The following is a 12,807-nucleotide window of genomic DNA, read 5'->3' as shown; positions in this document are numbered from 1 at the left end:
TCATAAACTGTGAGTAACACCTGGACAGGGAGAGAAATGCTGTCAGGCACCAGATTCCTTTATTTGGATAAAGTACTGCTAAAAATGTAAGTCAGATGATGCTATACCCCGAGGACGGTGCTCCCCGGTGCGTCCGAGGTAGGAAGATAACCGTAACCAAGTGCTCCAAAGATGAAATGACTCCGGCTGAAATCAAAGCTGAGCATTTAATTTATCATGACTTCAAAAGGAAATGGCAATTAGAAAGAGACATCACAGAAAAGATGACTGCATGAATAAGCAAATATTATAAGGTGGGGTGTTTTACGCATGGATGGCTGCATTTCAGGTTTGATCTAAAGAGGTCAAATAAAGAAAGCAATGTGTCATAAATGAGTCATGCATTAGTGGTAAATATACAATGAAGCCAACAGTGTTTAGCCATGAAGGTGGTTTCTTGGTCCTGGCAGAAATATCTGCACAGATATTCATGATCGAACGATCATCCCACTTTGGATCCTCACACTTTTCATGTAGCACGATCATGAAATTCATATGTGCGGCTCTGCACTCCAGAGAAATAACTTGGCGTGTACTGGATGGATTGTCATTCACTTCCAGCAGAAATTCATATCTCCCCCAAGATATTAGACAATACTCTGTTTGCTCAGCATAATTCGCCCCACATTGTCTTTCCAAATAGTTCCAAAACTACAGATGGAGATCCAGCTTCACTGTGAAGACTGGTTTGCTGGAGAAACCCTGTGTGAATGGTGAGGGGACTCTGGATTATCCAAGCTTTAGCTTAGCTGAAGGAGTGAAGATTAAATACTGCCATGACCAAAGGCCGGTGGACTCGACCACGGGGGCCAAACGGACTGTTATATCTGAGTCAGGCTCAGTCAGATCAGGGAGATTTATTCCTGTGCTCTGCCGTGGTTTAACTGGGGGCCACCTTCTAAACCAGTAATAAATCACGACGCTCCTCATCTGAAACCTTTGTTTCCTTTACTTCCCTCATGTAATTTCTTAATTTATTTTTGGTGAGACTTCAGGCAAGAGATATATTTGGGAATAGGATCAGACAAACGGTCACCAGGGTTAGTGCGCACACACACACACACACACACACACACACACACCATAAGAGGACATAAAGCTGACACTTCTATCCTTTATTAACCTAATTTCTCAATGATTTTTTGTGACTGTGGAAAAACACAAAGAATTTAATGTTATATGACATTCAGACTTTGGACTCACATCGTTGTTGTTTCTTGATTGCCATGAATCACAGACCATGAAAGGATTTAAATATTTATTTTTTAACTGTTAACATTACAACATGAAAACATATAAATTCTGCGAAGGCCAGTCAGAGATGTTGGCAGTGAAAAAATGTGCAGGTAAGCATAGCTGGGCGAGGAGATAAAAACATGGAAACTAATCTCACAGACTGTGTCTAAGTGTGTGAGTCTGTCAGAGCCTCAGTTGGATTGTAAAGAGGCTGAGAGTCGGGGAAAAGCAAAAAGACAACATTGATTTTATAACTTGTATTGGAAGTTTGAGGTGAAAATAAAAGCCTGTTGTGTAGTTCTATAACGGGTGAGGTTTGCCCAGAAGATCAGCAGCAGCTGCGGTTTGAATTTAAAGAGATCTGTTGAAAATAACATTTTCAAAACACGTCAATAATTTACTTCAAATGTGAAAACAGTTGGCCTGATCTAAACTCCAGCCCGACACCAGCCGAGACAAAAACTGCAACGACAGGAGAAAAAATATCACAAGAATATTGCAGTTAAAAAATATTATATACAAATACTATTTCAATACAACATATTTCAAAGCTGACAGTTTGAGTTGTTGAATTTTGGCAGAAATAATAATAATAATAACAATAACAATAATGATAACAATAATAATAATAATAATTATTATTTTATGTCTTATTTCCATTCACTTGTCCAATAAGCCTTTAAATTATGTCGGATAGTCAGGATCCACAATAGGAACAGAACAGGAACGTCGTTCTTTACTCTCGTCCTTACTGTGAATCATCTTAGCACAGCCTCTGCATCAGAAACACGATTTATCACAACCTATGCTACAGTAAATATGGCTAATGATAGATTCAACTACTATGATCATATTGGCAATAATAATAGTAATGATCAGTGGTTACTGTCTTTGATAATTGAGATTTCTTGATCATGTTTAACATCAAAGTATAAATCGGTGCTTGGAGTTCTTAGAGCAGTCTTGTAGGAACAGGTTCTAATAGACGTGCTGATGGCTGCTTGTTGATCTGCTTTAAGGTCCCTGTTTGCGTTACACCAGGGAGTCAAGTGCTTTTAATTTAAGGACCCACAGTATCCAGAGTCATATGCAGTGATGCTGTAACACAAATAATAATATGACATTTGAATTTTTACAGTTAATGTGAACTTAACCTTGACTTATTTTCACCAAAATTAAATTAACTCGAGTTCTTGAAAACTGATAAGACTGCTAACAAACAAACAGACAGACAAACAGGACCAATTACATAATCCCTCTGCATCAAATAAGATGCCAGACAAATTATTTGTACCAGTCCAAAAAATCATTTCTGTCCACTATGAGATAAAGGAGAACGTCACAGCTAACTATTAGCTGTTAGCTTTGCCTGAACCTGAACGAGGGTCTGGTTTTTCAAGGGTGCAGAGCCTGGTTCGCTGAGCCTGGCCTCCAAAGCTATAAACAGGCCATATTATAAGTATCATTGTTACAAAAGGAGGAGCTGAAAATGTGACATACTGAGCAGGAAAGTGCAGGAGGACGGATGAAGAAGCCTTACTGCTAGTGATTCAGCTACGCTAAGAGCTACGCTAATAGCTTCGCAAGCTAGTGAATCCCTAAAGACACAGTGAGTGAAGACTATTAATGTAATGTTCAAACACTTCAGTGTGACTCTAGTTTCCTTTGTGTTGGTGTGTATCTCCATTGTGTTCACACTGGTTTAAAGTCTTGATATTTCACACTCAGTGCACCTCTGTAGCAAACATCAGTCTCATCGCTCGCTACAGCCAAACATAAAGCAAAACACGTGTTCTTAGCATAAACAGTAAAAAGATGGATCGAAGCAGAGAAAACCTCCTAAATACCAACCAAGTGATTTCATAATGAAGTTAGTGTAAATTATTTGACAGTGTGTTTGGGATTATAATGGCTCCTCAGAATGAAGGAAAATTGTAGGTTGTCTCCATAAATCTGGCAGATTTAAGGCCTCAAACGAAACTCTGTTAAAACCTTTTTTCACAGTATGGATGTCATTCTAAACGCAATGAGGCCAAATGTGTCTGCAGGCTCGAGCAACCACAAAGTGACTGAAACTAAAAAACCATCACAGTGTAATTACCTTTTAAGCTGTCTAGCATGCCTTTTTCACATTCTGAAGGGTGTGATTAGTAATTAATTGTGAACTGTGTGTTAGCACTTCCTTGTATAAATAGAAGTCAGTTTAGCGTTTGACATTTGCAGTAATTATTTCCTCTGCAGAAATGCTAGTTGGTTATCTGACAGCCGACCTTCAAGCGTCATCTTTACTGAAATCAAACATCGGTTTAGAAAATAAACAAGCAAGAAAAAAGAAAACGGAACAATTTTGAAATTCTAATTAGTTAAACTGAAATTAGGATTTACCTCAGAAGAAGTACCAGTATCGAAGTTTTCCCTTCATTTCATAGTTTTATTATTATACTTAAAATGCTACTTTGAGATCAATAAGAATAAAGAAATATCATTGCCCCTTTTACACCAAATAAAAATCACGTGATATTCATCAGAGAGTTGAGAAGTCGGTATCCAACACTGTCAACATGAACGCAGCAGGAGTAACGACTGTCCCAGCATTTAATCTGTTCTATACATAACCTGTAATAACCTGTAATATCACAGTTATTATGATTTTATTCTCAGTTGTTTCCCACAATTAAATGAAAATGTATACTCCACCAACAGTAACTGCCCATGCCTGAGTAAGCCATCACAGCTGTTCCCTGTATGTATCCTGACTGAGTAACATTAAAGGCGCTGTTACAAATAACTGATCAGTAAAACAAAATCGAAGAGGAGGTGAAGAGCTCGTCCCTCGTTTGGAGATACTGAAGCTAACAGGAGTCACATGCAGCTGTAGAGGCGTGTGTGTGTGTGTGTGTGTGCGTGCGTGTGTGTGTGCGTGTGTGTGTGTGTGCGTGTGTGTGTGTGCGTGTGCGTGTGCGTGCGTGTGTGTGTGTGCTACAGAGCAGCACAAGGATCTTATGCAACCACCTGAAAACTCATCACTGACTGTATTACAATGATTGCATGAAGGCAAAGAAAAACAATGCAGTGGTTGTTAATGCAAATGTTCCATCAGCCTGGCAGCGACGCATCCTTTCATCTCACCAACACACACTGAAGTCACCAACACAGCTGCAGGCTGAAGGTTAGTGTCCGGTTAACATGACCAGCAAACAAGACTGTAACAAACATATCATTACATTAAATATCACACGTCTCCACAGTGGTGACGCCTGTGCTGTGTGGAAACACAGAGGGACCCCAGAGATGTCGCATCCATTCATTTTGCATTTTTGCTTTCAGGAGCTGCATCGGGAATAAACATCTTATTGGTCTGTAAAGACGTTTTCATTAACAGAAGTGAAGCACAATGACAGAGTGAGTAAAGCTTTATTTACACTTTTCTTCTACCTGCACTGAATTAACAAGATCAGGTTTAAACATGGACGCTGCACCATGTGGGTGTTAAGGCCTTGTTAGGTTTACATGACAGTGCAGTAAAAATCATTCACTCACTAAAATCAATCAACGTGATAAATAATTTTATCTCAGTACTGATGAAAAATAATTGTGATAGTCACTCTGGTGTCAACACGTTTCTATCACAAGTTAATATCAGGAGAAAGAGAGACGCTCACTGCGTTTTGGTATAACTCTCATGTCTAGCAGAAATCACAGCCTGGCACACGATGAATGCATCGAGAGTTTGATCCAGCACACATGGATCGGACAGATGGTTTCTTTTCAGTGCAAATATTAGAACGACAACAGTCAATTTGCATTTCGCAAACACACACAGCACACAAGCACATAAAACTGGTGTTGCTTTGAGACTGAACATATTTTATTTGAACACAGAAAAAGAAACTGAAGGTTCTGACACGTGCAGCCACAACAATCCTGAGAGATCTTCTGAAGAATTACCCTCCTGTGAAATTTTACACAAAGGCATCGGGAAGCTTTCTGTGAATTTGTCTGACCTCACATGGTAGAAAATTGGCCAGCTGACACACTAGAACTGAGGTTCCATTTCATGGTCTTATGGTTCCCATCAGGCTGTCTCCGAATATTATTTCCCTTTGCTTTCTTTGGCTCCAACACTTCTGTAGTTCAGCCACACAGCACATGTATAGAAGGTCACACACAAGATCTCTGTTTAAGTCATCTGCAAGATGGTTACAGTTTTCAACATGACTCCAAGTGAGTTATAACTCACCTTTTTTATACAAAGATTGCTCATAAGATGATACAATGAAAGTGAATGTTGGTAAAAATACGCTTTTAGATATTTGATAATGTCTGACTGCAGATACTTTTGCATTTCGTTGTGATGTGAAACACATAACCTAAACCTCCATTTCTTGGTTCTGAGAGAATAAGTCACTTCGTGGGATTTGATGCAAACCTCGTACTCACAGGCTGAGCTGCTTCCAAGACGGGTGGAAGAAAACAAAACAAGCGGCGATTACAGATTTGTGATTTCAGCCGTCGCGTGAAAGATTCTAGGAGCGAATCTTTACAGGTGAGACCCAACGATAATATCAAGCACACAATGCTCTGGGGGTGTCTGTAAAACTCTGTATTTACGTAGAAATGAAGAAAAATAATCATATTATAAGAGCAGGTTGACGATCCACATGTGATAACAGTAACAGTAACACACTGCTTAATTATGTGAAATCATCATGAGTGGATGAGGATGCTTCCTTGGCATCATGTGTGGACTTTTGCTTTTGCCTTTTGTTTCCTCTTTCTTGTTCTGTCTTTGCGCTCTGTCCCTGCCTGTCAGCCTTTGTGCTGTCACCCCAAAGGTAAATGTCAGGCATAAATTGATGTAAATCAGTTCATAACAATATTCTAATGAATCTAGGCTGCCGGCTGTTAACATATGTCAGCTGGGAGCTGCTAAAGCTAGCTGCTAAAATTAGCCACTGTAATAACCTCTAGCAGTCCCCATGTTGGCTAACATTTTTAACATTTGTTCTGCTATTCAGAGCACAAGTATATGTAACGTGAGGGCTTGCTGTGTGGTTTGGAATCTCTCCGAATGACCAGAAACAGCAAGATGGAGACGGACAACCCTCCCAGCAGCCTGTCCACTCCTAGCAACAGCAACCGAACACTTCCTGCGCACAGACCTCACGAACACCCCACTGGCCACCCAGGAGCCAGGAAACCCCACACTCGGACCAATGCAGGGAAAACAACTAGGTAGATTCAACACACACCCATCACTGCCCCGAACATGCACGTGCAAACATCAATAAATGGGTACCAGCTCCACAGCCCCTGCAAACACTTTGTGTATCAAACGACACCCAAACTTACCTCTACACTTTACATATACATTAGCACACTCTTTGAGTAACAGCAATGACCGTTGCTCGCTAATGTTTTGAGTAAAGAGTGTTTTAAATCCGCACCACTCACTTGGATTATGAAGTTACACAAAAAAGAAGCAAAAGCATCACCTCAGCATCTGCAGTCTAACCTTTGCATGTGTCTAACTCAACAAATGCAGTGGTTATTAACAGCTGGATGATGACCAGAAAACAAAGGACCTGATCCAAGCTGTGATTAAATCTCAACGTTAATTTCAAAACGTGTGGTAAAGCACTCCCTCTAATAACAGAGTTATTCTCTGCAACACCATTACCGCAGTTGGAGAGAAACACTGGCTGTCATAATGAAGAAGTAGCTGTGAGTAGGAGCTCCATAAACATTTTGCACCACAGCAGACTATATAAGGACAGCAGGTCACTTTAAGCAAGATTTTCACTGATGGAATTTATTCAAACAAAGACAGAAATCTGAAAGCTGTGTATCATTTTGACAGCTCGTCTCTGCAACAGTATAAAAGAGACCGATCGCTTCTGTGGGAGAAACTGACCGACTGTGCATGAAATTACACTTTTCAGTTTCCTGTGAGGCAGGAGGAGGAGAATTATGTTTTTAAAAATTTATTAAAATTAAAACTCGTACATCTCTATTTTAATAACACTCATGCAGGTCCACTTAATGTTAGCACTAACAGTCTTCTTGCAGGTGTGATTACACAGTCTTTTTTCTATACTGATTATTGTAAATTTGTGTTGTTTTGGGAAATTTCTCCTTCTGTCAGCTGCTCCCTTTATGTGTCACCACGGCGAATGATCTCCTCCTATCCCAGCATCCTCCTCTGTCACACCAGCCCTCTGCATGTCCTCCTTCATCCATGACCCTCCTCTGAGATCTTGCTCCTTTCCTCCAGCCTGGCAGCTCCATCTTTAACAGCCTTTGTCCCCCTGCACATGTCCAGCCCACCTCCACCTCTCTGACTCTCAGCTGTCCGTCTGATGGACTGAGCACCTTCAGCTGGGCCTCCTTACTGCCACCGTCTCCAAACTGTACATCCCAGCAGGTCTCACTACCATCTTGTAAACCTCTCTCTCTCTATCCTTCTGTCATAATCACCCAGCACTCGCCTCCACCCACTCCACCCTGCCTATGGATTCCCAGAACACCGGCACTAGGAGCACACCGGGTGTTCTGGGAATCCATCCTACCTGACAAACCATCCTACCCGTTGTTTCTGCGCATGCACACAACACGAAATTAAGTGGCGAACCATCCTGGCTGAATATGAGCTACAAGCATACTCTGATGGGCAAAGTTAAGTGGCAAACCGTCATACCTACTTACATTTGTGCTGGAATTACTCTGTGACAGCAGAAATGTGCATAAACTACTTACAGTAGGATGTTTTGCCAAAGTAGGATGGTTTGTCAGAACACCGGCTCTGCTCCCCGCCCCTCCCACCCCTGAAAATGTAAAGCTATTAAATATGTCTGACTATGAAACAGTCTGAAAATTAAAATGACAGGTGAAATTACGCTGTGATGGAATTTTTATGAACCTGTCTGTCACAACGACGTGAAAGCAGAAAGTCTGATAGAGCCTGTGATGGTGAATCACGAGTAACTAACAGTAACTCCTGAGTGACCGATGCTAACAGCTGCTATGCTAACATAAACTCTCAACATTCACATTTGCTAAAATATGTTTTTCATCATCTCTTTGAACAACAGATGCGTTGCTGCTTTTGCTTTCATCACAGCCACTCAACGTTTGACAAACACTGAATTGTATTTGCTGCGTGACCCTGGGCGTCTAATATAACTTCCTCTGGGTAATACTGAACGTATATCTCAGACTGGCCTCGCTGCTACAGACTCACAGCACTGATGATGTAAAAACACATAAACTGAGAGATGTATTTCTGCTGGTCACCCACATAATACACTCAATGTTTTCAGTTAATATGCAAAATTTCGATTATCATTTCAATGCAAAAACAAGCCAGCTCACTTCCACCATGAACAGATGAGCAGATAATCACATTTGTAATCACAGTCACACCCGGGAGACTTTCTGTTGTTGTCTATCAGCAGCCTGAGACTCTGAGGCCTTATTGCTTTAGAGAATAGGATGTTTTTGGCTTCACTGTTACACCTGAAAGGCTGCACGTTAGCTCTGTAATGACAGTCACTGCTGGTGCAGAGGTAAACGCAACAACATATTTCAGTTAGTCAACCAGATAATAAACTCACTTGTTCCAGTTAATATGCAAAAATTCAATTATCATGTCTATGAAAGAAACAACCCAGCACAATCCTGCCATGATCAGATAATCACATTTGTAATCCAAGTGCAGACTTCCTGTTGTTTTATCAGCAGCCTCTGTGACTCTGCCCTGTTGCCTTAGAGAATAGGCTGAACTTTAGCTCTGTAATGACAGTTAACTGTGTTCTTAAAAGCCTGCTGTTAGTGCACTCACACTTTTTTAATGATGTGGAGTTTCTGGTCCTCTTTATCTCGATGCTGCAAAAATATTCTCAGTAAATTGTTCAGGATCACGGCGCAAACAGGGACCAGCATCGCTTTAATGCTGCTGACTGAACCAGCTGTCATTGGGTCTCCTTATAGAAGTTTGGTCAAACCGTTCTGACATTAATCCTAAACATCACGACTAAATTCAATGATATTCAAACCAATCACATTAGTTCTTTTTAACATAATCACACTGTAAGAGGAGAATGTGCCATGCTCGTCAGGGACAAAAATGAATTGTTCACCCTCTTAAAGTAGGAAACTGGTGATGGTGAGCTTATTTTCCATGCATTACAATATCGCAGCCCTTATTTTAACCACAGCAAAGAGCAGCAACGGCTGTTTTTAAAAGCTAGTTGTTCGCTGCTGCTCATCATCTCCTCACACTGCAGGTGACGACGAACACGGTTCGTATGTATAGAAACAGCCAGTGTGTTTTATCTGTCTTTGCTTTTCTTTTTGCCACCAGCAAAAAGCTGCTGTTCAGCACAAAGATTTACAGCTGCTGTCTTATTCAAGCACCTGACCCCTTCTCCTCAAACCCAGCACTCCCACTGCTCTCTCTAATGTCTGTAGGAGGGCTCTGAGCAGTTAAACAGTCATGTGTTTCTGATCCAGGTCTATAAACATACAACTACTGTCCAAACTCACAGAAATGATGCACCGAAGGGACGTGTGGGAAGCTGGACCCGACAAAACCGAAGGGGAGCGGATAAACCAGGTTTTATGCACCCGTGCCCTCCAGTAACACAGCAGTAGGGAGTAATTTAGTAAATTACTGCATTTTGTATTATTTTATTATTATTTGTTCTGGGATCATATTCATGCTCACGTAGAATAACCTGAATTAGAGTTCACTCCTGCATGATTTGTTGTTTATGTCCAGAAGACACAGCTGAGTGAAATATGAAGGCGTAGATGCAAACCAGCATCGTGCTCGGAAAACAGGGTGGGATTTGGAGGAATCTATTATCATATATTATCGCGCTCAGCGGAAGAGGCAGGTTAGAGGCTAGTAGAGTATCACACATCAGCTTGATCCCCTGATCCCTTTATAGCAGTGCCTCCACCAGCACGATGCTGAAGCCCAGAGTTCCAGCAGGAAAAGAAAATGCCAAATAAGATAGAACAGCTGAACAGACACAGAGGTGGAAATGCTGCTCTGTAACTGTTTAATTACTGCGTTACATGTTTGGTGTTTATTCATGATGACATCACAGCGGGTGGCAAACTAATGAGATCAGTCAAAGTCACGGGATGGGCCAGTGAGATGCCAAACATTTTAAAATACGCTGACAAACATCGAACATACGTGCTCCAGGACAGCTATGACACCAGCAGCTAATGACCTCCTCTAGCATGCTAGCATGCTACACCCAGCAGCAACATCTGCAACTGCATATGCTACAAGACTGATTTGCAGCATCTTCCACTTTGTAGACCAAACTGCTTTATTGGTTTATTGGTGCAGGCAGTTCCTTTACAGTGACACCCCCCCCCCCCGGCTCCAGCCCATCACTGTGTTTGTCCCTTTTTCTGCTTCTTGCTTATCTTCATTGATGTTTTGTTTTCAATATGATTCTGATGATAAATGAAACTTTTGAAGGCAACAAGCCAAAACCTGTTGTAGCAAAAAGGTAAATCTATACTATTGAAGTGTTGCTGGAGACTTCACGCTCTCTCTCAGCCGTCGGATGTGCCACAAACCTCCACTCAGCATCTGCAGGCATCAATAGACAGAGCTGGCTCTGCTGGTGTATCTACCTGAGGGGACTGCAGTAATTTAACAGTAATTCTGACCTTGAAGCGAAATACTGCACTGCAGATTTTTGTTTATTTAGTGGAAATAAAGCAAAGGATGTGATTATTGAATATCATTATGTGAACATTTCATTTTAAATTTGGAGTAACTCATAAGAATGTCCAAACCTTACAAGCATTTTCACTTTTACTACGCGGCTGTAATGACAGTTAGTTTTGCACAGTTCCTCTTTGTCACGCTGTCATGGTGGTTGGCGCCATCGCGTCACCTTCCTGAACTGCATGTGATTGGCTGTGTGTCTGCCTGTGTAAGCCCTGTGATGGACGGGACACCTCTTACCCTCCACAGCTGGGACAGACTCCAGTTTTATGTTTACATTTACTAAAGTACAACTCTTATAAAACATGATACGATCAGGCGTTGGTGCTGATTTAGAAACAATGACTCCTGACCTCGTCAGAGGAGTTTCAGGATTAATATCAAATTACACGTTAACCCCTGCTTTCCTCTTTCTCATGCATGTCTCGTCGGACTGATATCAGCGTTTAATTGACAGGTCTGTGTTTTGGCATTAGTCAGGCTCTGGTGACTAATGAAACAGCTCTCCATCCATCCAATGTGTGGATGAAACCAACACCCTGCGGCTCGATGCCTCGCTTCTACAGGATGTTACCACTGCTGCCAATTAAAACTCTCACATCAGCATGAGATGTTTTTAATGGACCCCGGCCGGTCGCTTCAGTCCAGCTGCAGTATAACTGAATACAAAGTAAAGGTTTTCACATGAGTGTGTCTCTGCAAGCTTCTTATTAAATGTTTTTATAAATTAAATAGCCGTGCACTTAAAAAGCAAAGTCCACATTTTCTTATTATTTTTCTCCAGCATAAGTAAAAATTCAGTTCTTCTGTTTTTGTTAATGAGTCCACAGTGTGCTCATGTGAAACACTGAATACTTCTCATACAAAAAACACATTAATGCTATGCATATCTGTGCTTTATTCACCTGCCTTTGGCCTGGAAACACCTTAGAGATTTACCTGCAATATGCAAATTATTCTTATTAATTTGAGCACACTAACTGGACTCTTTAGTCCTGCAGAATTCACTCGTTCCACATGAGCTTTGCTGCTGATATCGTGTCACACTGCTTTTCCTTTTCTGCTTAGCTAAGGTTTTCTTCTAATAAGACTTTTTGTTTGTTTGCTTATTTTTATGGACTTTAATGAAATAAAATCTACTGCTATTTCATTTCCATTAAGAAAAAATCCAGTCCTCATTGTAATCCTTGTACCCAGATGCTCTTGTTGTACATGTGGGATCTTTCACACCTGGTCCAAACAGGACTGCTCTGCTTTAAATATTTACCTTTATTAACAGGCTACATGTCACAGACAATGTTAGCACTGTTTTAAATCAGCCATAATTCTTCTGTAACTGTGGTCATTAGCAGAAAATGGTTTATGTGAAGAATATCAGTCATGAATCATCACAGCACAGACACTAGTGAAGGTTATGAATGGCCTCTGATTGTGGACTCATTCAGTACTGCTCATCATGTTTTCCACAGATGGTCTTTATATCCAATAGATTCAGTTTGTTAATGTGAGTGAAGAGTTTTCCTCATAGACACACATTAGTCCGAGTTCCCAGGATGTCGGTGCTTTTCACATTATTCATATATATTCATTCTGCACTTGTTGCTATGCAGATGATACCCAGCTATACATTTCTATGAATACAGGTGAGACAGACTAATTAGTTTAATTAGTTAAGTTAGTCTGAAAGTCTGTAATTTTCTACTTACAAAACTGAGATTTGTGCCTATAAATCTCTTAAGAAAAAAAAACAATGGTTCTGAAGAGATATTTATTCTGGA

General features: G+C 40.8%; 1 long non-coding RNA gene across 3 annotated transcripts; it reads left to right on the top strand.

Moving 5' to 3' along the window:
- The first annotated feature begins 2,620 nt into the window (after nt 1-2,620).
- LOC102081689 (uncharacterized) lies at nt 2,621-12,102 on the top strand. Of its 3 annotated transcripts, none has more exons than XR_003216723.1 (6): nt 2,621-2,884; nt 4,376-4,444; nt 4,603-4,677; nt 5,672-5,821; nt 6,355-6,510; nt 11,487-12,102. It is a non-coding gene; the product is annotated as an uncharacterized LOC102081689 (long non-coding RNA). The 3 variants fall into 3 exon arrangements; XR_265970.3 differs by lacking the exon at nt 11,487-12,102 and adding an exon at nt 7,421-8,155 and having other exon boundaries at nt 5,718-5,821; XR_003216722.1 differs by lacking the exon at nt 11,487-12,102 and adding an exon at nt 7,421-8,155.
- Nucleotides 12,103-12,807: the final 705 nt, after the last annotated feature.

Source organism: Oreochromis niloticus, linkage group LG16, assembly GCF_001858045.2.
Source record: "Oreochromis niloticus isolate F11D_XX linkage group LG16, O_niloticus_UMD_NMBU, whole genome shotgun sequence".
Lineage (NCBI taxonomy): Eukaryota > Metazoa > Chordata > Actinopteri > Cichliformes > Cichlidae > Oreochromis > Oreochromis niloticus.
The sequence above is the reverse complement of the archived record's forward strand: the minus strand, read 5'-3'. Positions and strand labels throughout refer to the sequence as shown.